A 25,987-nucleotide genomic window follows, 5' to 3' on the forward strand; every position below is an offset into this window, starting at 1 on the left:
CCGGCCGGTCAGCGCCGCGTCGCCTCCCCTCGTGGCCTGTGCGCATCCGACAACCACAGCGCAGCTCCCGAGCGGCAGCCGCAGCCCCTCACGCCTCCAGAGCCACCTCGCTGGCTCCGGGGCGGGGGGGACACGCAACCTGCTTGACTCTGGACGTGTGTACATGTCTGCGCAAGCATGCACATGGACACAGCCTTGCTGAGGGCGTGCGCGTGTGTTAGTGAGAGAGAGAGAGAATTAGCCGCCCACTTTCAGCCTCCTTCACCCCTGCAAGCTGCACCCTGCCAGTCACAGGGCCTTTCTGCGGCTGCAGGAGCTCCGGGCTGGCAGGTTGGGCTGTCCTCTAGGAACTCCGTTTTCTGCACCGGCGTGGGGGAGGGGGTGCAACCCTCTTCTGAAATGCCTGAGTAAAACTGGGCAGGCTCTGAATCCGCAAACAAGCTCGGCTCCTGGCCATCGAAGCTGGAGGGCAATAGCCACAAGGGTCTTTGAAAGAGAAGGGAAGGAGAGAGTCTAGAGAAAAGGAGGAGAAGCGGTGCCTGCCTCCCAGGACCCCTCCACCCTAATTCCTTCTAAGAGCAGCCCTTAGTAGTCTCAGCGGACACCTCCAGAGTCAAAGCACCCAGGCAAATCCCTGTTTTGCTGTGTAATTCTGCATGACATAATGCGATGCGAACGTGATCGCACAAAGCAATGACTAAATGCTCTCATTGCCCATGCCCCCCTGGCAATCAGCCCTCCAGGCCTGAGGGGCTGCTGACACTCTCTTCTTGCTTGATGAGTTCATTCAGTCCTAGCCTTTGGTCCTGAGAAGGAAGTGGCTCTTTGCAGCTGCATTTTACGCATAGGCACAAAACTGCAAAACAGGGCCTGCTTTAAAAGGATCCCCGCAACCTAGACTGCTCTGCCAGCTACCTGCAGGAATACTTTAATAACATAGCATTATCCTTTAGGCATCCACCTGAAAGAGGCAAGTTATCTATAGAAGACATTGGATCCAAACCAGGGCATGTTGCACCTTTTCAGTTGTGCATAGTAAGGGAAAGCTTCACACATGCATGCTGCATACCTTCTTCAGGGAGAAACCTTGCCAGCTAGACCTGGGCACTGGAGAAGCAGAGTGCAGAAGGGCTGTGACATGGGCAGGTTTCCCTGCATAAACTTTGCTTCTACAACATACAGCCTCTTGCCTCTTTGCAGTTTTAATTTAGCTCATGGGGAGCAGTGCAGGAAGGGGGCCTAGGCTTTGCCTTGACTACAGGGAAGGGAGGAAAGGAAATGGCATTTTCTCTCCTCTTTCTCATTGTTTCTTCTTCCCTGTCTTGCAAACTTCTCACTTTACCCAGCAGAGGCCCTGCAAAATACACTCCTGCCTGACCAGGGAAGAATTTCAGAGAAAGCAGTAGCCATCCCCGAGAGGCTGAGAGGGCAGAATCCTGTGTTCCTCACGCAGCCAAACTCCCACTCAGCGGCTTTGCTTGGAGTTTTGCCACGTCAGGGCCTAGGAAACAGGAGGAGACTGCACTAGGTACAGGGCAAGCGGGCGCACTGCCCTGCCACCCATCAGCAGTGTACAGCGAGAGCCAGACCTAGCTCTGAGGTGCCAGGTGGAGGCACCTAGCACAAGCCCAGCCCCAGGCACCTTTCCTCCAAGCCCGTTGAGGTGGTCATAGCTGTGCAAGAGCCTTGCTCTTGCTCCGTTTTCACCTCATGCTTGGGACAAGTCTCAGCTGCTTCAGGGAAGAGGCACTCCAGTGCAAGGAGTCACCCCAGAGCAGACGAGGCTGAGCCTCAGGCACCGGTTGAACCACTGTGTGACAGCACTGGGCCCTCAGGTTGTGTGCAGCTGCCTGGGAAGTGCTGCCACAGGTCCAACTTCACAGACCATGACAATGACCACTTGGCTAGGGCACAGGAACAGGACAAAGCACACTTGGTGTGTGCTTCCGTGAGTGCAGAAGTGCGTTTCCCCGGGGACAAGTGCTAGCGGTGCACTTTGTGCCGCTATTTGTCCCTGGAGAATGCCCGTGCCACACACACTCTGGTGCACAGCACATTGCCCCGGGTGGGGTAGGGGAGGCTGGGTCTTGGGAGTCTCTGGGAACTGCAGCCATGGTGCTTCTGCAAAGGAGAGCCTGGCCGGTAGCTGGAGTGTGACTCTGGTTGGCCAGGCTCTGGTTTTTGGTGGTGCGTATTGCCACTACATGTACCACCCCACTTTTTTTAAGTGTGGGTTTAGCTGCAGGGAACTTAGCGTGTCTGGTATGTGGCACTGCAGATGAGCCTGTGGCACATCCACGCTCGTCTGGATGCACCCCTGGGTTCTACTCTTGGCTCTACCACAGATCTCACCAGCCAGATGAGCATGGACGTGTGGTATGCTGTGTTGCAAAACTCATGCCTAAAAGCACCAGGGTGGCACACATGGTGGCAGCGCACACCACGCAAAATTGGAACCTGGCCAGGCAGAGCCCTGCTCCAGCTGCCGGCTGGGCTCCTTGCTGCAGGATTGCCAAAGCTGAAGCTCCCGGAGGTCTCCAGTTACTGGCCTCAGCCTCCCCTACCCCACCCAGGGTAATGTGCCAAGTGCCAGGGTGCATGTGGCACAGGTGTTCCCTGAGGACAAGTAGTAGTGGCACACATTGTGCTGCCGGTGTTTGTCCCCAGGCAAACACACATTCCCACTCATGGGGACATGCCCTCTGTGTCTCTGTTTCACCTCTTAGCAATACCTGTCAGCTCTGTAGGAGGGTGACTGCCTTTCACTGTGTTTGCAGTGTCCAGCCCAGAGGGTGGTGGCCTCATTTGGGGATTCCATGCACCATTATAAACACAGGTAACACACGGGCATGGCAATAAATTGTTTATCTACCAGCTCCAGTTATTATATCTGGATTTAGCACACCAGATTTCTTACCACAATGCCTTTGGAAGCGTTATAAATTGGCATTTGCTACTTCTCTTACACGGCCGGTTTAAGGATAAGAGCAACATCCCCAGAACTTTGAGCAGACCATTTCTGTAAGGTTTTTGTTTGTGCTCATTAAGGTGAAGCGTAGTGATAAAGCAGGACTGATAGACCTATTTTCTCTGTTACTAGTGACTAGAGTTTGCACCATCCAGGTCAGATGTAACGGGGAAACTAAGAAAATCTGACACGATCATTGATTTGCTCTCTTTGTACTCATGTCATCTGTACACACTAGAGAGAAAGAAATGTGACTTAAAACTTGCAATTAACCAGCTTTACAGCAGGTTCCTTTCATTGGGTATTTATTCCCATCAAATCTCATTTCATCCTTAAAGGAAAGTTCATTCCTAGTTTTGATTTAAACCAGATAATGCAAAATATTTTGTATTCCTGCATAAAAAGTGTTGCTTTAAATGATGAATGCTATATTCCTAAATATCCTCTTATAGTTTCCCACAGATTTTGGTCCGGTCTTGAAAGAATGGCAATTTTTCTAATGTTTTAAAAGTATTAACTTCCTTTCAAACATTCTTTAACCTTTAATGTTTTGTAACTTGATGAAAAGGTCACTTTGTTCGGAGTGGATGCATCTGCTCCATAATTGTTCAGATATCAGGCAGAGTTCCATCCGAACTCCAGATTCTTTTATGGGGATTTTTTTTTATATACTATTGTTAAGGTTACCATGAGGAATTATTTTAAAGGCAGAAACCTGTAGACCAAAGGATGCTCACACTTTATTTAATTTCACCAGCTTCAGATGTTTGGGGCTATATGCAGGAAATGACAGTTGCCAAGCTTTGAAAAGAATAAACCAAACAGTTTCACCTCCCTCCATTTTAAGAGCTCTTAGGCAGAGCAGGAATACATTAAAACAGCTGAATCTTTAGTCCTATGTACATGAGTAATATAAAAATACTAAAGGAATTACACTTTGCACTTGTGTTGCTTAAAAAAAATCTTAAAACACTTTGCAAAGGGGGAGATGGGGGAGTGGAGGCAAAGACAGACTGAATGACTTAACTATGAACACTGAGAGTCAAGAGAAGACTCTCACTGGAAATGACTAGGAAATGCTGTCGCTTAAGAATCAGGCCCTGACTTTCCTGTAGTCATATTGCTTTAAAAAAAATTGTAATTATATTTTAAATTACTTTCTGTCAAGGTACCAAGAGGTTTTCAAGCACAGGCACCTGTAAATTAACATTTATTACTACTAATAATAATATTTTGAATCTGTCTCTTTAGCTAGTTTTGAAATGAAGGGCTTATGCTCATTCCCATGCAAGAAGATTAGCATCAATTGGAGTTACATGTGTAAATTCCTACACATGGAAATGAGAATGCACCTCTAAGGTGCAGATTCTGACCTAAGATAGGTGGGTGCATATTACCATGCATCTTATATGAGGCACAGTGGTTGCTTTTGCAAGAAAAGTGGTGATACCTGTCTGCCTATCTCCTATCAGAATGAGAGCCCTAAATTGATACAATTAATCCCTCTAAAATAGGAGAGATTTTCTTAGTTTCATACAATTCAAACATCCAGAGAATAAGTTTAATTAAAATTTGGCTATACATTTTTTAAAGATAAAAAAACTAAAGAAATGAGCTAATTATATTGCTTAGTATTCTGCTATTTTTTTTTTAATAACATGCTTTTGTAGCCAGGCCAGTCCCTTGAGAACCAGTTCCTCATTTATAAGAAGGTCTCCAGTGGGAGTTAAAAAGAGGCTCTCTTATAAGGAGAATATATTTTGAAAGAGGAGCCATATAAAGATAACCCTGCATTGCATATATCAGTATGGAGGCTCAAATATTCCAGTGAGGTAAATCTTCCTCAGCAATAATTTGCTAGTTTGTTTTTATCACTGTTACTAATGTCTATGCAGTTGTTCTTGTATTTTCATCACTATAATGTTTTTTAACTAAGTTATTTTTAAAATTTGCTTTATTTAATGAACTTAAAGGTCAGTCTCCTTCCTTTTTGTATGCAACTCCCATTAATAGTAGAGCTTAGATATTAATGGGAGTTAATGGCCTAAGTGCTCCCCTCCCACAGAAAACCTCCAGGAGAAGAAAAGAGAAGTTAGGCAAGATTATTTCACCAAATTGTTGCAGCATTCTCCCCTCTGGGCACTAAAGGTGATGAGTTCCTGGATATGATAACGTGGGAGGAAAGAGAGAGAAATTTGGAGGGTGACGGGGGAGAGGACTTACAAAAGAAACATAAGAAACAGTCTTTACTATTTGCAGTTTCGAAAACTGGTTCTGTAGGAAAATCAACCATCCCTCTGGAGTTCCTAACTCTCCACACAGCCCCACAATCCTCTTTCCTGGCTTCCCAAGACCTGTGCTACAATAGGCACATTTGCCTTTCAGGGAAAATGGAAGGGAAGATAGTGCCAGAACATCACTAATTTTCATAGCTAGTTCTACTCCCTAGCTTGTGGGGGCACACGTTGATAGAGCAGCTAATTCCCACCTTTCCTGCCCAGGCCTCGTATTGTATTTTCTAGCTGCTTGGTGTTGACACAGAGGGGCTTCCACAGACTCCTGGGATGGAGGGGAACATACAGTTCCTCTGGGAAAATATTGTCTATACTAAAGGCATCAACATGCATGTTGATCATTTTGGAACTGATTTTGCCAGTCTAGCGGGCCTAACTTTTCCACTCCATGGCCGTGTCTAGACATTACTCATGCAGTTCAGGGCGTGCCTGCTACCTTGCAGCACAGGGTGGGTTTTTGACCCAGGGAGGATCCTGAGGTCAAAAAAAGCCCATGCCAAAAAAAAGTGGGCAGCACACATGGTGGCAGAGCACGCTGCCCTGGCCAGCCATAGCCATGCTCCCATTGCCAGCCAGGCTCCCAGCTGCAGGAATGCCATGGCTGCAGCTCCCTGGAGACCCCAGGTAAGGCTGTTGGGACCAACACAGTTGCTGGCCTCAGCCTCCCCTACCCCACGGGGGGTAACCTGCTGTGTGCCAGAGTGCACGTGGCACAGGTGTTCCCTGGGGACAAGTAGCAGCAGCACAAGGTGAACGAATCACTGTTACTTGTCCCCAGAGAAACAAATGTCCACGCTCATGTGGACACTGCCAGTGGTTAGTGCTACTCCACCAGAGGCAGGGCTCCTAATGCAACACCCTCTCCACCTCAAATAGGTTGTGAAGTGTGAAGAAAAGCACAAGCCCAAGTGCTTTGCTGCCCCCAACTAGAGATTTGGGACTAGCACAATCTTCTGGGGAACAAAGGAATCCTGCATCTCGGTTTCACAACCACCACAACTACTCTGCTCTTCTTCCGGCATACTTCTTTGTCCCAGTTGTCATTTATAAAGAAACAAACAACAGTAATACTTGAAGCATGTCCTTCTCCACCCTCCTGACCTTTGGTTTCTATTGCAGATTTCCCCTGTGGTATGTGTAACTTTTATGCAAATATTAAGGATTCACATTTTCAGAGAACCTGAACTTCACTAACTTAATAACAACACTGTTACAGCAAGGTTTGTTGTTTTTTTATCTAATTTACTTTCCCTACTGTTTATGCTAAAGGGGAATGTTGATTTTTTTTTTTTAATGTTTTTAATTCTGTTTATCTGGAAGTTTAAAAAAAACAGTCATGGTGGTCTTACGTTTTGTAGAAGCTTGTTCAGATAACTTAAATCCAGAGCCAAAATTGGTACCTTTTAAGCCCTGGAGCCAAAATAAATCTGGTGTTATCTCCACTAGCTGGTGGAGTTGTACCCACTTATACCAACAATGAATTTGAAGTCAACGGAGTTACACCCTGGATAAATTCAGCCCTCTGGGTTCCAATAATAGATAATTCAACATAGAATAATGCCTGCTAGAAGGAGAAGCTGATTGGCTTTGGCAATCAATAAGTATTTTAACTTAACTCACCAGAAAAATACCTATCCAGATGTTTTTGTTATAAAGTGAACACTGATGTGGCTGAATGCAGAAATGGATGTGGTTAAAATCATGACCAGGACTGGATTAAAGCAATTTGGGGCTATAGATGAATTATATGACCCAGGGAACCAATGCCCTTTTTCCATTTAGACTTCTGTGAGATCTCCTACCTTAGAAGCATAGCCACTGCTAAGTCCCACCTTGGAGCTTCCCATTTCCTACAGGAAGGAAGGAATTAAAGCAAGGATCCCTAGCATATTAGTAAGTGGAATACATCTTCTTGTATGTGTGAGACAAGCCCATTTGTACTCTTTTCCTTGTGCTATGCTGACTCCTCTACCGTGATGGTGTCACCAGGACCTCTAGAACAGACCGTCTCAGAGCTAACACCCATTTTGACATACAAGGCGCATCTACATGAGATGCTTACTGCGCAGTGACCTAATTACACTGTGCAGTAGGGGTGTGCAAAATAGGCCCTATTCAATTCAGATTTGAATTTAGCCTGAATCAGGAACAGTGATTCAATTAGTTGATTCGGATCACTGTCCCTAATTTGATTCAACTGAATCCAAATCTGAAGATTCAATGCTGGTTCGGAGAATAGACACAGCTTTAAATCCTTTTTCTACATACCTTGAGGTACCAGGTGTGGCGTGTGAATGCTGCAATGTTGGGGCAGATGGAGCTTCCCACAGGAGCGTGGGCCTACCCCCCCCACATGCTCAGCAGTGAACCTGGAAGTGGACCGGGGGTCCAGAAGCACTTTCAGTCCACTTCCAGGTCCACTGGGAAGTGCACCAGGGGACTCCTTGCACCCCTCCCAGCTCAGCGATCAGCTGTGGGGGGACCCCACGTGCCTCCCTAGACCCAGAAGGCATCAGTTGCTGAGCCGGGGGGGGGGTGGGGTTCGTTCCCTGGCGGACCCAGACGTGAACCAAGAAGTGCTTCTGGTTCACTTCCAGGTCTGCTGCCGAGCTCACTGGGGATCTCCCTACACTCTTGTGGGACGCTTCATGTGCTCCACCATCGCAGCATTCATGAGCCTTCTGGTACCTTGAGGTATGTAGAAAAAAACATTTAAAGCTGTGTCTATGGCCGACTTGTCAAATCTTTCCAAATCTCTCCGAATCGATTCGGAGGGTTCTGATTTGATTAGGAGAAATTAACAGGTCTCCTGATTCAATTCAGATTCAGAGATTTGGCCACCAAATTGGGCCAAATCTCCGCCAAATCGAATCAGCGACTGAAGCTTCACACCGTCCTACTGTGTACCGTTCAAAAACCATGCTAATAACTTACTGTACAGTGTTATTAGGCTACTGTGCAGTGAGCATCACAAAAAAACCATGTGCCGGCATTACTGCACAGTAAATGTAGTTACTGTGCATTCAGTTAGTATTTTATTAAAGAATTACTAAACTAAATGTGCAGTAACTACTGTGCATTAATGAACATGTAGATGCACTCACTGGGTACTTCACATCTCTCTGAGGCATTTTTTCAGGCTCTTTCCAGATTCAAGCAGACATCAGTTGCATCGAGGTCACTTTTTCTTTTCTTTTTTTTTTTTGTTCCATGTCCAGGGCAGATAAGAAATTTTGTTTTGGTGAAGGAAATCCAGGTAAAGAAAGCTAAGTTTCATCATGTCTCCCAGATGCAGTTTATGTACAGAACTATCATGCCTATGACTTAACTAGTCCTGACTATAACAAATAATAATGGGTCTGATCTTGCTTTCATTGCACTTTCAACTCTGCCATCGACTTCAGGATACATCTGAGTGCATGGGGAATGAGGGATCAGATCTAGAGTTTGAAGTTATGCATCCTAAAATAGAGGGTAATCACACCTTATATGTCAGGGTTTAAACTGACTGTCACAATGCCTGGAAGGGATTCTACTTCCTGGCATAATTGTCCAAGTGCTCTGAAGGCTTAAAGAGCTTCCATTTTAATGAAGCATTAAGTATAAGTTACTGCCAGACACAAGGTCCTGGACTGGGAAGAACAATACTATATTTCTATATAGCAAATATTCCTAAATTCAAATACACTGTATTATTTCTATATACCGCATTAATTAATACGCTCTGTTTTATACACAAAACTGCTTTATTTTATTTTTCTGACACATAGGGGAAGAGATAACAGAAAGATGTACTGGTTTTTATTTTAAACAGAGTATATTCTATATATTATCCTCTCAAGCAATTGAATAAATATCACAGGCTTTATAGATCTGGTAGCCTTTCCAGTGAACAACGCAGCAGTCATGCTTCACAGAAAAGGGATAACATCCTAGAGTGCAGCTGATAAGAGCAACAATTTACAAAGCAAGAGATCTGTTATGCAGTGAAAGCTTTATTACCATGACTTGATGTTACATCTACAACACATAAGGGTTAATCATTGCAGCAGTTTGCAGCTGGTTTGTGCTCTCAGGGGAGTCATAGCAATAGACTTCTGTGTGTAAGACAAGGTCAGCTTTCCTATCCCTGGGTCAGTGGGTCATGTGATAACAGAACTCTGAAACTTAGACTCCTAAGAGACACAGGTGCCAAACCCATTTTGTGGTCTGTTGTAGAGCTCTTCCTGTGGTTTTTATTCTACTACATAAAAACACATACATAGCTCTGTGGTATATAATTGGATGGAGAGTTTTCAGAGCTACCCATCAGTGTAAGTTTTCTGTGGCAGCAGTGGGTTCATAAGATTGCTGGGTACATGTAACATTTCACGGGAGACTTGTTCTTAGTGGACTGAGACAACACAGCACTAGGTGCTGAGAATAATGGCCAAAGCTCATGTGAATTGTTCAAAGGGTCTCAACGGTTTCAAGGAGACTGCTCTGTCCAGCAGGACTGGACCTTAATATTTTATTAATATTTATCTCCTATTGCTGCAACAGAAAAAAAATCAAATAAGCAAAACTTTAATCCTCAAATGCAACTGTAATCTTCAGATTGGTTAGGCTTATCAAAGAGCTAATATTTATTTTCAAAGACAGGCTGCTAGGAATGATCAGCCAAAATGGAAACCTATAAGTGAAGGGTTGTAAGTTTATTGGACAGTATTGTCTATATTTATAGTTTCTGTTTAACCCATATTTCTGTTTTTATATGCATGTGTCAAAAATTAATATATGGCAAACTTCACCAACAGTTTTAAGAGATCTTAAAATATAATAAAATCAATAAATGATGTTCTGGCATAAATGTTTCTGTAGCTGAGGGTGGTCAGGTTCAAAGGGCAAGTTCTGACCATTTCTCTTTCCCGCCCTGCTGCTGGAGTAAGACCCTCCCCTCAACTTCAAATCACTAGGGAGAGGGTAATTTAAGCTATACTTGATGTAACCTATACATCACTGTCTCCTGCACCAGCTTTAAAATTAAACTCTGATGTACAAAGTTAAACAAAAATGAGATAAAAATTGGCAGGGGTTGAAGAGGGTCAAAGTAGTCAAAACACAAGGTAGACTATTGCTTCTTTTGATTTATGTTATTCTGTACACTAAAAAAAAATAAAATTATAACTCTCACTGAGACCTTTTTTTCATTGAGAATAACACATTCCTAATTTGTTTTCTATAGACTTACTGTACCTTTGATCTGGGAGATGAAGAAATGTAATTTTTTTGTGGGGGAAGGACCTGAGGGGGCATGTCTCTAGTTGCAGACAGAATACTACAATTTCAAAAATATATATTCTTCGTAACATAAAAAGCAATTGAAAATAATCACTGCATATTTTTGGTTAAATTATAATTGACACTATATCAATACATTTGTCCAGATTTGTGACTTTTTAAAAAACAGATCATACTACCCATATACCACAACCTCACTATATAGCAGTGTCCTGTGAATGTTACCTTTTGAATTTTATACATACCTATCTTCCAGTTTCCCACTAGCACTGCAGCACAGAAAAAGCAGCCAAACAGAGAGATCCTTTAAAACTGATTCAAGAAAGTCCTTGCAAGAAGTGATGAATTTTTGACGCTGTAAGCAAGGCATCTACATCTTGACAGACTTAAGAGTGAGTGTGTAGACTGCAAGCAAAGTCATTTGGGATTGTAATCCTTCTTCTCAATAATATGACAATGAAATCAAATACACTCCAATGGAAATCAAATAAAATAGTTCTACACCAATCCAGTGGGGGATAAAAGAGTTCTACTGACTAATTTACTACACTAATGAGAAAATGAAGAGTCCAGGCTTTAAAAAACCAGCGCACAATTTTGAAATGCTGATCTATATGTTAAAACACAGTAGTTACTTTTTAAAGGTTTGTTGTCTTCTGAAAGCAGAGCTGTGGGCCAATTAAGCATAGCAGTTATGCAGGTGCTTAATGTTCAGCATGTGAACAGAACTTAATTTCAGTTGGACTAGTAGCAAGTTAAAGTTAGGGATTTAAGTAACCACTTGAATATGGCCTTATATGCAAGGAAGATCAATATGTTTTACAAATACCTTAAGTATGTCCAATGTAGTTTAATAAATCTACAAGGATCCTGGTTTTTGTTATTTTGAAAGTACAATTTCATTAATGCTTTAACAATAAAGATGAAGATAATTTAGCTGACGACTATTTGCCATTTCATGTGAAGAGTTTATTTTGTTCAGTACATTTTTATAATGAAAGCCTAAGCTGCACCTAAGCAAAACACACTTTGTTTATGAGACCGTCCAGGACAGGTCTTCACAGACATGCTTAACAGATACATTTTGGGAAACAATGGATATGATAAAAGATCGAAAAACGTAATATCCTCAAATACATAGATGTTGAATGTTAAAAAATCCAAGTAACCTAATCAAGCTTATCTGTGCTACTAAACAGGGAAAAGGCATATTTTTAGGGGGAGGAGTTTGGTTGCTTTTTGTTGTTGTTTGTTTGCTCGCTTTTTTGAGGAGTGAATGCTTAAGGAGTGAATTATCCATTCTTACCAGGTTCCTATTTTGCTGTATCATTGAAAATTCTTCATTCAGGTTTTCAGATGCACAGCTCCATTTTGTTGTGCAGTATAAAAAGAATATGGTTAGTAAGGGTGATGTCCAGGGATTTGGGTTTTCCTTTCACTACAGGAAAATGCAGTAAAACCCAGATTTTCTCATTTCAAGGAGAAAATCCCAGATTTTCTCATTTTAAGGGAAACGTGGGAAATGGTAGGTTTCCCCTTGCAGGCTGGTGGGAGGGAGGAGGGTGTTCAGGCAGGGGATGCCATGTGCAGCCTGGAGAGCAGCTTCCCACAGGTAAGTCTGGTGGCAGAGGTGGGTGGGATTGGGGCCTCCATAGTGAGGGAGGGAGGGAGGAAGTTGGACAGGGTTGGGGCTGAGGTTGCTGCCCAGCTGGGGCAGCGCATGGGGTTGGGGACCAGGGCCAGGAGCAGAATGGAGCCATGGGCAGCTCATCCAGGGGGTGAAGGGGGCAGCACGTGGCTGGCTCCCCGCTGCTGCACACACTCCTGGGGCATGGTGGGCACGTACCCCCAGATTTGTGTGGGAGTGGGCACAGGTTGCCCACTGCAGGCTTGAGCTCCCCACCCAACTGCCTTCCCCCTGTGGCTTCCACAGCCTAGTGTGCAGGACCTGGTGGGGCAGGGCAGAGCAGGACTGGGTGGGGAAGCTCATTGCTGCTGGTTGCTCCGTGCCACCGTGGCAAAGTGGCCCCTGCCCACCCAGCAGCAGTCGGGGAAGCACAGAGTTGTGCCCCTTGCTGATGCCAAATGGACAGAGGGCACCTCACCATGGCAGTGTAGAGCTCCCAGTGGCAGCAACAAGCTTCCCTGCCTCGTCCCACCCAGTGGACTGCAGAGGCCCAGGGGGAGGGCAGAGGGTGGAGAGCCCGGAGCCTGCAGCAGGCAGCCCACATCTGTTCCCCACCGACAGGCTCCGCTCTGACTGTGCCACTCATGAGGAGGCTCCACACTTTGCTGCAGCAGCTGCCACCTCCCATAGGCAACAGCCAGGGCTTGGGTGCTGCTGCAGGGTACAGGGGGCTGTAGACCCAGGTCCTGGCCTTGTAGCCCTGGCAGCTGGGGGCCTCTGGCAGGGCTATGGGGGGCTGGGGGCTATGGCTGGCGAATGAGGGACATTGGCAATGGGCAGGGCTCTGGCGGGGGTGGGGGGGGAGCCGCAGCTGGATCTGCGTCCTGTTAAGTGAAGGGGGCAGGAAGTGCTCTGATTTTCCATGATAAAAACCCCCAAATCAAACACCTAAATGTATAAGTATTTTGAATTTATTTTTTTATAGTGATTGAGGCACTGGTAGGTTTCCAAATGGCTTTAAAATTGTAAATATATAAATAAAACAGAGTTCAACTGATACCTATATATATAGTGGCATTGCTTTTTTGTCATGGAAAAAAATAAATTTTGGAGTTTTAAATCAGAGAATTTGTGTTTTTATCAGAAAAATTGCAATTTTTAAACAGAGAAAACCAGGATGCCTGGTGATGTCTTTGCTGATTTACCCTTGCAACAATTAGGAGTTCTTCCTTGGGCAAATGTGTGGAATGGAAAATGGACTGATCGATTCTTTGTTGTACCAAGTAGTTGATTACAAGTAATTGATTCATTTTACAACTCCTGTACCATGTGTAGTGCTGTGTAGTATTCTCCTAGACTAGGATGTGTCAGGGATGCTTGAACATGCCTATTCACTAGGGGCCTGATTCAAAACTCATTAAAAATTGGTGGACAGATTTTCACCGACTTCAGTGGGCTTTGAATCGGGCCCTTGCTGTACATCTGACTCTGAAGCTGAGATATTTTAATTTCAATACAATTATCAGTACGAGCTTCTCAGTTCATTTCACTGCCTTATATTGTAGATTCTTAGTACAAAGTAGCTGTATAGAGTGAAATTCACCCCTGCGTAGATTGCCAGCACAAGGCCTATGCACTATTTAAGTGCTAATTAAGCTTAAAGCCCATTTATCACCAAGATACACAGCTTGCCAGAATTATACATCTGAATGTACTTCAACCTCCTAGCCTAGCTGAATGACTGCATAGCACAGCCACACCCTGCTCCACACACTGGTACAGAACTGAGTCTATAATCTAATACAAGTACTCTAAAAATTAGTATTCATTGGGAGTGAAGTTCACAGTGTACAGAGCTACAGCAAAAGGCCTATGCACCATTTAAATCCAATTTATACTCCAGGGCACCTTTGATCTGAATTGTGCCCTGTTTTATTAAATTATGATAGAAAGACTGTCATATCAGGTATCCTGAAGCTGATGACCCTAGCGTGAAAGCCCACTCTAAAATAATCATTTACGATAGTAGTATATTTGATTTCAATAGGATGACAGGCGAATATAGACTACTTGCCTAACCAGGGTTTGTAGGATCAGGCATGTTACATAAACCAAATGACTTCCAAATATCCATCTAGTGCAGCAAAGAGCTGCTCCCTTCTGGTGGACAGATTTTCACCGACTTCAGTGGGCTTTGAATCGGGCCCTTGCTGTACATCTGACTCTGAAGCTGAGATATTTTAATTTCAATACACTTATCAGTACAAGCTTCTCAGTTCATGTGACTGTTGGGAGGGTGAAGGAAGGGCCACGTAGTGCCATTAGTAACTTGCAGTTTAATACTGTTCTTGAATGGCTGGCAACTAAGTTTATTTTTGTAGATTTCCAGCTATCAACTTCAGCCATGCCCTTCCATTTTATACTTCCCCTCCGTTCTTTCTTGCTTTGCTCTCCTCTTCCCTTGCCCTCACCCTACAGCTCATAATTCTCCCTCTGTCTTTAAATGCTTGTTCTTTAAAACATCCAAGTCTTCATGAAAGGTGCTCAACTAGTAGGCAGGAAGATGCAAATCCCCCACCAAACGGGGGAGGTGCTGCAGAGTGGCCGGCATCTCTACACTACACCACCAATGTGCCTTGCTTCTGCTCCAAACGGCTCAGGTCAGTCTCCATGCTCATTTACTCTTTATATGTCCCAGTTTAGCTGGGATGCTCCCAGATTTCAGAGGCCAGTCCCAGCTGGCTGTTAAGAATTATAATGGAAATGCAGGGGCATGGGCCACAGTCTGGCTAAAAGTCAGAGCAGTGTGGAGCGCCTTTCAGGAGGGCAGGTAGGCAGGCACTGCTGATTTGTGCAAGCATGGGGGAAGCAGGGGCAGTGTCCCAGATTTCCCCATGGCCAGCCTAATTCTTTGGCTTCTCCGCTCAAGGATGACACTAAGGGAGCTTCGGTCTGCTAAATGCCTGATGATTAGGGATTTTCATTTCACATAGGCCAAGAAAACAGCATAGAGACATCAGCTTTTGGACAAACTGGATCTGAGCCAGTTTTCTAAAAGGGAAGTATCTCCATATCCATTAATAGGGACCTACCTAATTCATGGAGGCTGCCTCTGTATTTCATGGTCCCGGTGTGGCTTTGAGCACCATTTTTACTGCAAAGCACAGAGCGCACCTCCCCTCCTCCCTGGCTCTGAATGGCCAACGGGGCTCAGAAGTCCCTCCCCTCCCTGGAGATTGACAGATAGCCCCCTTTTTCCTCCCTCCATGCTCCAGGATGCCAGGGCTTTCTACCTTTTCTGGTTGCAACTGCCTTCCTCCCTTCCCCCCACTGGCTTGTTGCTGTTTTCCCACTTTTTCATGGTCCACATGCTTTCTCATGGGGACCAGAACTTTTTCAGGGGGACCTCTAAATTTGTTGTTTCTGTGAAAACCGCAAAATCATGAATTTGGCAGGTCCTTACCTATTAGCAACCCCATAAACATCACTTGTTCTCTTTTTCTTTGCCCAGTTGTCTTTCTTGCACCAGGTTACCCGGCTCTGTGGGCAAGATCCAGGTTGCAGGCCATGTGTTTGATACCCCTGCCTTAGGTAACACAGTAATGACCAGTGATTGCTATCTAAAAAATGTATGAACCCAGAATTAATTTATTCCCCAGGACCAGAGAAGCTCTGACTAGCGAAAATATTTATGGGTTACACATGTTGATGGGTATAAATATTTTATCCACCATTAAAATACTAGGCCTGAAACACCATAGTTTATTTCCAGAGACACTCAAGTGCAGTTTTGTGCAACTCCTATGTTATGAAGAATCACATAAACTGCACAAATTGAAATGAGTCTAATTTAAACATTTTGTAGTATTCTAGAGTGAGAATACATTTGTTCCTCATGGTCTTCTAGCTCAGCCTCAGTGGCTTGGACTTCATGGATGTGTTTCACAAATACCGCAAGTGAAATAAGAATGTCCTAGTTTCTACAGGCTTCCTTTCATTGCAGTGTAAAGCAGTAAAAGCAAAAGCAGTTTGCTAAGAATCCTTCTGTAGCAGGCCCTTGAACAAGATGACTGTTTCTAATAAGCAACAGCTGTCGTTGTAGTTTTACTAGTCAAGTGATTCATGTCTTTTACTCAGAAATGATAAGTGGAACAAATGTTTACTTAGATGTATAACAGAGGAACAATTGAAAAATACTAGACTGTCAAATAGAAATATTTTCCTGTTATCTGACCTTTAACAAGTAGTCTGAACTAGTCATATGATGTTAATTGGTAGGCTTATGTATATTTTTGAGTCAAGAGTCAGGGCTCTGAATAAAATAGAGCAGCAGAGGGTTCAATACATATGGGTTTGTGAGGGTACCCAGTCACTGGTTCACAGGACTTGGCAGTGGACCTGCAGGCTCTCTTGGGTTTCTATACAGATCTGAATGACCCAGAACTAACCATCAAAGCTGCTTTCACTTGATGTCATTTCCGCTGGGACCTTGGGGACCTCCCTTCTGCCTTCAGAATCATTAGGATACTCTTCTATTTCATTGTCTTTGAGAAAAAAGACGTGTGTGGTCTATTGTCTCTCCAAGACCTTACATTGTTTTCTAAGGAGAGCAGATTCAGTGAGGAAGAACAGCCCTGTCATACTGTAGCAGATTTGGGGCTCTTTTCAGTGGCAAAAAAACTTCATAATCTCTACTACATTATTTTCAAAAACCTCAATAGCTACCTGATTAGAACCCAAAGCATCTGCACCTCCAAGCTGAACCTAGAAGCTGTTTTACTCCTGCTGCTGCGTTGTGAAGGTAGGAGGTGAATCACTGGTCAGGCAGCCTGTAACGATCCTGCAGGAAATACCGAGTGACTGGCACCTCCCACGCTAGGAGGGTGGAATGTGAGTAGGGCAAAGAACGGTAAACAGACAGAACGTAGAAGCTGTTGCTCTTGGGGGAGGTCACAAAGTGTGGACTCTTGAGCTTCTGCTGATCTTTTCCAATAAAACAATGCTTGAACCCAGTCAGGTTTTTGAAAGGTTCCATATGTGTTGCCCTAATGATGAACTGGGATTGGTCAGTGAACAGTTTTCAGATCCAGACAGGGCCAGATTATGACAGGGTGGAGCCATAAGCTAGGGGTCCCCAACCTTTCTATGCCAGGGCCCAGCAAACTGCAGACCACTGTGCGGAGCCCCACGGCCGGATTTTCCAGCGGAACAAAGGTAAACTACCTCCACCCCCGGGCAGGAGGGTGGGCAAAGCCTCAACCACGGCTGCCACGGGCCCTATGGGAGGAGCTGTGGCCTCTCTGCCTGGCTCTGTGAGGCCGCAGTTTGTCGGGCCGCAGTCAATTCTGGCCTCTCGTAATGTGAGGCCCTAAGCTGCAGCTTTCTTAGCTTGTGCCTAAATACAGCACTGGATCCAGGTCTTGATTTGCTTTCCCTGGGTAGGTACAGATGTTAAGGAAGGTTAGGAGGAAGGTGAAGTTAGGGGGAGATTAGATGGAGTTAAAAATGGCCACCCAATCTAAGGTAAGTTGGCATGGGGGCTGCTGGGAGGGCTTCGGGGGGGCAAGTGGGGTCTGCAAAGGGGTTGAGGGATTGGCAAGGCTTTAGGGATGATCAGGGGGTTTGTGGGGGGGGGTGTTATCCTCCTTCAGACCAGGGGCTATTTTTAATTCCTAACCCCGCCCCCCGTCAGGCCCTAGATGAACTACCACCCTCAATGAACCAACTCCCTCTGATCTTGTATGCTCCTCTCCCCACCATGACTTACTTCCTTGGCTCCTGGCACTGGGAGCAGCTGGAAGGATGGGCTGTTTGGTGGGTGTTTGGTGGGTTCGGGGCTGGGGGGTGGAGGTTGTCCATCTGGGAGTGGGGTGAGAGATCAGGGAGCTAAAAATAGCCTGCTGCCAGGGGCTGTGGTAGGAAAAGCCCAGCCCCGGGGCTGGGGCTAGCAGCTGGGGCTGTGTTTAGAAATGTACAGAAGTTCAGTTAGATCAGTCTCACCAAACCCAATCTAAGTTAGACTACCTCTGAGGTAGTTAACTTTAATCAGGTCAGATATATTTAGACTGATCTAACCTTTCTCAACTTCAGTACAGTTCACGCTTCGATCCACCTCACTAGGGATCAAAGTGTAAGGTCCACACCTGGGTAAACTAAGTTAGATTGGGTGGCCATTTTTAATGCAGTCTAACCTCCACCTAACCTCCCCATGTCTATATGTACCCCCTGTGTGCTCAGTTTAGGCTTGAGTTTGTTGACACTGAAATCTCACAGCCTGAAGATAGCTGACATCTCACAAGATAAAATATTTTCCTGTTATATATTGGTCTACAACTGAATCAGATCTGAAAAACAAGCTTCTGTCCCTTTGGGATCTGACAAAAATAAATACGCAGGCTTGTATTTAGGGGGTTAAATTCAATCCCCAACTGCTCTTCAAATTCTGGAGTTCAAATTTTATGAATTAATGCAATCATTAGAAAAAGGGCAAGGAGATATCTAAATACACCCCTTTGTTTTTGAAAACTTGAAAGTATTATAGACTTTATAGAGAATTTTCCCCAACCTCTTAAAGTTTAAAGATCATCTATTTACATCTGAGCTTTCTTTCCATCTGCTTTTATTACTAGAAAAACACAACCAGGTTGAAATTCCCTATATTATCTTAAATGAAATCAGCTGGACTTTTTTTCCAATTTGCCTCCGGCTTTAGTGAAAAATCTTATCAGAATACTAGTACGGTAAAGCAGGCTCCCCTTTATGAAAACATTTTTGTTTTTAGTAATAATTCCTTTTTCATCTGCGGAAAACACAAAGTGTGGTACATTGGACTTGGATATATAGCATGGATTCAGAAACTGAAATTGCAAATTTATCATACAATGCTCTTTTCCTTTTATACTTAATTCATGTCAATATTGCTTATTAATGATTTTATATGTATACATGCATGACATTCTTCACACACAGTATTTAGCAGGCATGTAAAAAATGTGTCTATGACAAAAGAGAAAAATAGGGACTGTAATTCTTTAATGTTTAAGAAAACTGGCCCAGTTGTAAACTTTGAGGGAAGTCTTGTTTTCAGATTAAATTAATCATATTTCTATTAAAACTGTCAATCAATAAACCTTAAAAATCAGCATTCAGGAAAGGCAATTCTGATAGGAGTAATAATTCATTTTTTACGATTCACTCTTTTGTGGGCGGAAGGATGGTCTTGTAATTAAGGCCCTGGGCTCCGGAGAGTTGGGTTCATTTTCTGGCCCTGCCAAAGACTTCCCATGTGATCTCAAGCAAGTCTCTCAGGAGGAGATTTTTAAAGGCACAAAGGGCAGGTACGTTCTGTTGAGTTACCAGGTATTCGATGTGTGTATGCCTTTGAAAACTCACCCCTTAAGCTCAGCACCTTGATTTCTCACCTGTAAAGCGAAGGCGGTATGTTCTCTTTCTCCCACTCTTTATTTGTCTTATTCATTTAGACTGCAAGCTTTTTCACACTAAACCTGCTTTTTGCTGCGTCTCTTTCTCACCCAAGAGTATCCTAATCTCACTTAAAGCCTATGGCACTACCAAAATAGAGATAAATAGTTTAACCTGCACCCCCCCAAAAAAACAACAGCTCAACTGAGCCTCGTTCTTGAGGTTTATTCAAACAAAGTATTTTTTTTTAAGTGAGATGATCAAATTACCCTCACAGCATGGATTTTGACATGGATGTAGACTAACTGAGTCACTGGAGGACTGAGCAGGTGCGTTGTTCTAATTATACCCTCAGTCTTGTGAGGAAGGAGCAAACTTCCCAGTTGCTTCCCTGGTGGAGGAAAGGTGTTATCAGCCATCATCAAATAAGAGGGGAAAACAAGGACAAGGCACCTGATGGGAGTAGTAGGAGGGGAAGGGGGTGATAGAGAGAGCGAGAGAACACATTCATAATCATGTTACTAATCTTTAGAAAAATCCACTCCAAGCCATTCAAATGCCTCTTATAAATACTCGCTTCATGTATCTGTGATGAATAACCCTTCACTACAGTGGGCCACACACATCCCTTTGTTAACATTTTCTCTTTTATGATCTTATAGGGAAAGATATTCATCTGGATAAATACAACTTTATTTATTTATTTATGAATTAATCAAGGACAGGTACATTAGGAGATAGGATGCAAACAATACTGCATGTAGGTTTATATCACCTTATACCATTTCCCTAGGGAAATATACATCTTCTTTCAGGAGCATAAATGGACATTTCTATAAATTGCAACTACTTGTATGCATGTAATATGCTATATTATTCATCTTTGTATTCCAGGTGAATCCAGACTAGACTACCAGCCTCTAGGGGAGTCTGTTTCATATAATTATCAGTATTCAAAGAATGATTGTAGATGTTGTAGCTTAACAGCGGGTGAATGGTCCTTATCTGAATATTAAATAAAGTGCAACCAGGTTTCTAGGTTATTTTTGACTAAATGTTTGCAAAGTCATTAGTGAAACCATGCAGTTCCACCCCCTATTTTTCTTACAGAGAAGTTTTGCTTTGATTTAAATTTCTTTACAGGAGAAGTTCCTCGTCTCCTTTTCCTGTGAACTATTCCCCAGTTGGGCTACCGGTGCTGACTGACAAGAAAACTGATTTGTAAGTAGAGTCCTGAACCTTAATTTATATATCCAACAATCAGAATGGCAAACGGAGGAGCAAGAAGGGAAAAGCAGCTTAACATTTCCTATGCAGAGACATCCAAGTTCTGAATATTAAAAGTGTGATTTTTTTTTCTCCTTAAAAAAAACAGTACCTTTGTCTCTGTGAGTTCAGAGTAGTCCTGCTCTGTGTTGCCATTCATTTTCTTTTTTGCATGATCAGGGAGAATAGTTTTCATAACAGTCTTTAGCTCCTATACAGAAAAGAAATTAGATTTATTTCACTTTAAAACTGTTTTAGTGTTGAGTAAGCAGCATGAAAGTGGATGTTATGTAGATTTAGTTGATGCTAGATGAAAGGAAATTAGTGGAAGAAGAACAACAATAAAGAACAAACTTTTCCCTGAAACCTCAAAGAAACAAAAGCAGAGTAGAAAGAGAATTTTAAAAAAGTGTTCAGAGAGAAGACCTACTACTAAGTTAATTGTAGGATTTGGAGCAGTAGGGAACAAGGGGAAATCATAGGCTACCTTTTACACAGTGAATGTAAAGTGTACACCATAATGTGGCCCTGATTCTATTTGGGAGCTATATACTGCCAGGCCTGATTTACTCTGCAGCAGTTGTCTGTATAGGGCAGTTCCTCAGCTGGTATAAATTGTCATGCTTTCATCAAAGACCATTAATGTCAGCTGAGGATCAGCCCACCTAAACTCTATAGCAATTTGGTTGAAAATCTCTACATTTGTGGCAATTTTGTAATAATTTATTACATGGAGGTTTTTATTAGGTGCAATATGAAAAATAATAGAACAATCTATAAGGTTTTATATTTTATATAAAAATCAATTGGTTTTATGCTATGATACATTTTGAGTTTTCAATAAACCGCAGATTGTCATCTGTAGGTTTTAGAGTTCATACCTGTCAGAGCTATTGTTGCAGACTTCTGCAGACTCAGGCAGACATCAGTGCAGCTGCTTACACTTGCTTCATCTTATTTTTGCAGCCAGGAGGTCTAGAAACACATCTTTAAAAACACACTTTTTAATAAGTTTGGAGCATTTTTCAGACAGGGTGAATTCTTCAGCAAATTGTACAGTGACAGTCTCAGGGAACACAAGGTCCTGACTATACCTATCAATGTCAAGATAGTTTACAGATTCACAGAAGTTTAGGGCTAGAAGGGATCTTGTGAGATCATCTGGTCCACCCCTCTGCTCTGGGCAGGAAAGACTGCTGGGGTCAAATAGCCTTGCAGAGGTCCTTTAAGCATTGAGTCAGATTTTTTTTCTTCTGTCTTAAAAATGTATTCAGAACCCAGAATAACAACTTGTTAATGAACATTTTTCTGTTACTCCTGGCAATATCTTAAAAAAATGATAAGCACTCTTTTTTCAAATCAATGCCCAACATTTCATGAAATAGCTCAGCCTTTTTTGTATTGGTGACAAGATAATTTGAAACAGAAATTTTGAAGAATCTCCAACTCAATCATCTCCAGCAAGTATACTTATATGACAAGTGGAGGGTTGAGTAATTAGAATCAAGATTTGTGAGGTAGGGTGAGACCAACTTTATAATTGGGAGAAGTGTTCTGTAAGCTTTTGTCATTTCTGATGTCCCTCTTTAGTAGTGAAAAAACACAACTGAGTTAGCATTTCTGTGGTGGTGATATTTACCTGGAAACAGCTTCCCTTAAAGACAAAAGAGACACTGCCATAAACATTAGCTGGGGTTGGATATGACCTACCAGGATAAATTTTACATAGTTTACTCTTCCTATTTTACTCCCAGGGCTGCATGAATAATGGATTCCAAACATTTCTTACCCTTCAAAAGAAAAGTTTCCTTTTCACCCAGCTCTACTCAGGACCTTGTTTTCTTTTGCAAACATAAACAGCCAATTCAATTGCACTTAGCAGAACTACTTCCAAGTACAACCAGATCCATTATTTACTGTTTTCTTTAGCCAAGTTTGAGCTTATATTTTTTCAGGCCTAAATTTAAATCTTCACCACCTGCAGCCTCTCCAGGGTCTTCCATATGATCTAATGTAAACATAAATTTTACAACATATCACTTCATTTTCAAAGTAGGTGGTCAAATTCTGGTTCTGTTGAAATCAATGGGAGTTTTGACATTAACTTCAATGGTAAGACCAAGATTTGGCCTATATTGTACATTATAGAGATGAAATGAGTAGGGGTGGTTTTGTCCCTGTCCTCAATCATATGTTGGTTCTTTTAAGTATGCAGGTTAGACAAGGCAGCAGAAATTATCATTAGACAGGGTGCCCTTATATAGTTATGTTAAGCAATTGGACAAATATAAGACTATAAATGGGAAAGAAAAAAAGAGTAAGTCTTAGTAAACCTAAGGATTCTTCTCATGTTTGACTCATGTGTTCAAAAGAAGTAAAAAAGCAATGAGATTGTTCTGAATATTGATATAAATTTAATAGCTTTTATTGATTAGGGTGTAATACTGGGGGTGTTATTTATTCATATCTCCCCATGTGTTTCATATCTGAGGGTGCGCGGAACCTCATACAGTAAAAACTTTCTTATCCGACACCCATGGGGAATCGGGAGTGCTGGATTACAAAATATGCCAGTTACCTGAGAGGCCGCCTCTCCTGCCACGTCTGGTGTGCCACCGCCCCTCCCACTGCATTGCTGCTCCTCTCACTTCTGAGGGTTAGCAGAACAGGCTGCTTTGCCCCAGGCCATAGGGGTTCGGCGAAATCAGAAGTGCCATGGTGGGCACTTCCTGTTTTGATTTTACCTACAAGCCAGCATGCCGGTTAATAGAGCATACTGGCTTGCTAAGTGCCAGATAATGTGAATTTTACTATATATGAATGCACAGAGCCTGGGAAACAAGCAGGAAGAATTGGAAGTCCTCGCACAATCACCAAACTATGACAAGACTGGAATAACAGAGACTTGGTGGGAACTTGCATGACGGGAGCACTGTCATGGATGGGTACAGAAAAGCTGGGCATGTACAAGTCCATGGGGCTGGACAGGATGCACCCAAAGGGGCTGAGGGAGTTGGCTGATGTGACTGCAGAGCCACTGGCCGTTATCTTTGAAAACAGATGGTGATCAAGAGAGGTTCTGGATGTTTGGAAAAGGGCAAACAGTACCCATATTTAAGAAAGAGAAAAAGGAGGATCCAGGGAATTACAGACCAGTCGGCACTGGTGAAGCTATATCTGGTGCACTGTGTTCAGTTTCGGATCCCCCCACTACAGAAAGGATGTGAACAAATTGGAGAGAGTCCAGTGAAGAGAAACAAAAATGGGGAGGGGGCTGGGAAACATGACTTATGAGGAAAGACTGAAGGAACTGGTTTTTAGTCTAGAGAAAGAGAAGACTGAGGCGGGGATTTAATAGAAGCCTTCAACTACCTGAAGTGGGGTTCAAAAGTGGACGGAGCTGGATTGTTCTCAGTGGTGGCAGATGACAGAACAAGGAGCAACGCTATCAAGTTGCAGCAAGGGAAGTTTATGTTAGATATTAGGAAATACTCTCTCACTAGAAGGGTAGTAAAATACTGGAACAGGTTACCCAGAGAGGTGGTGGAAGCTCCATCTTTGGAAGGTTTTAAGACCTGGCTAGTCAAAGTCTTGGGTGGGATGACCTAGGTGGGGATGGTCCTGGGTTGAGCAGGGGTGTTTGGACTAGATGACCTCCTGATGTCCCTTCAAACCTAATTTTCTATGATTCTATGACTGAAGAACTGGATTACACATATTTCAGATGTAAACTGAATTTTATATTAGCTTGTTGTTGCATGTATAAACTTGTTCTTCCTTATGACCCCAGTAGGTACTTACTGGCTTATAAGTAGGCTCAAATCAAGGTGGAGGTCAGGCAATTTTGCAGGCAGACCACAGGGCAGGCTGCTATTTTAATGGGCTTTTTATGTTGGGTAGTCCCACACCTCTGATTGGCCTGGCCCACACTACTGATTAGTGGAGATAGCTGCCTGTCATGTGACCCCAGCCCTTGCTACTGATTGGTGGAGAGCAGCAGGGCCACACAATAGGCAGCCCTCTCATCCAATCAGTGGGGGGAAAGCGTGGGGGTGGCACCCATTTCTTTGTGCCAGCAGCCTCCACTCTGTGCTGGGCTGTGCAGCTGGGAGAACTACTGGCTCCCACTGGGGAGCCAGCATTTTATTTGTAGTCAGTTTTGTTTGTTTGTTTTCTGCAGAGATTGTTCAAGTTTCCTAAGATTCGGTCAGTGCTATTCACCTGAGACACCCTAGTGGCTTATTCACAGCTGTTTTAGTTGAAGAGATAGATATATAATTCGGCACGGGGAAATTGAACTTACATTATGTACCCAGTAGACTAAAACATCTCTAGCAATTTAAACCTATTTCCAGGTTTTCTGGTAAATCCTGTAATAAGTGTTGCACAAAAATGTATGATTATGTTCATTTGGGACTATAACAACCAGACTAAAGTATTTTCTTCCCACACTCCCCAATTTCAGCCTGCAAGAACACTATTCAGCTCTAACCTGCAGTCTGACCACTTTGTAGTGATCCAGTAACACAAAGGAGTTCTAAATCGAATCTAGTTCAGTGATTCTCAACCAGGTGACATGAGATCCTTTTAAGGATGTTGCAGGGTGTCTCACAATATTAGCATTGTTGGGTGCGTAGATACCTAAACATGATTCACAAGATAAAGCCAGAGATTGCAAATAGAAATCTATAGTGCCAAAATATTCTGACAAGTTGTGTCTTTCTGAGTTCTTTGCAACCAAAGAATTGTTCTATTATTTTTTTCATAGTTAAAAACAGAGTGAAAGTTAAGAGGTGGCATTTTCTGAGGAAGTGCCTTGAGTCTAATAAGGGGTGCTTTGAATCTAAAAATGCTGAGATCTAGGCCTGTGTGAAGTGACTAGTATTCACTTTGGATTTGGCCAATTCGAGGGACAGTGATTCAGTTTTGTGACAGAGATAATCACTGTCCTGATTCGATTCGGCTGAATCTAATTCAGAGATTCGGCTCCTGCCAAATCTCTGAATCAGCCAGGCCCATCCCCACAGCCTGGCAATGGCTGCCCTGCCCTGCCCACCCCAGCTTCCAGCACATGTTAAAAAAAAAACCCAACTCAGCAGGTGCTGCTGGGTGGGGGGCAATCCCTGCTGC

At 43.3% G+C, this 25,987-nt stretch overlaps 2 long non-coding RNA genes across 2 annotated transcripts in view; one reads left to right on the plus strand and one right to left on the minus strand.

Annotated features, from left to right (window-relative positions):
- The window catches only part of LOC109310579, a 6,905-nt gene extending 1,001 nt beyond the window's left edge, over positions 1–5,904 (minus strand). The window contains exon 1 of the long non-coding RNA XR_002101260.1: positions 2,969–5,904. This is a non-coding gene — a long non-coding RNA (uncharacterized LOC109310579). The remainder of the gene's footprint in view (positions 1–2,968) is intronic.
- Positions 5,905–18,314: 12,410 nt separating this feature from the next.
- LOC109310580 overlaps positions 18,315–25,987 on the plus strand; it is a 13,972-nt gene continuing 6,299 nt past the window's right edge. The window contains exons 1-2 of the long non-coding RNA XR_002101261.1: positions 18,315–19,506; positions 20,735–20,812. This is a non-coding gene — a long non-coding RNA (uncharacterized LOC109310580). The remainder of the gene's footprint in view (positions 19,507–20,734; positions 20,813–25,987) is intronic.

This window comes from Crocodylus porosus, unplaced genomic scaffold (assembly GCF_001723895.1).
Source record: "Crocodylus porosus isolate Cpor-Errol unplaced genomic scaffold, CroPor_comp1, whole genome shotgun sequence".
In the NCBI taxonomy this organism is placed as follows: Eukaryota; Metazoa; Chordata; order Crocodylia; family Crocodylidae; genus Crocodylus; species Crocodylus porosus.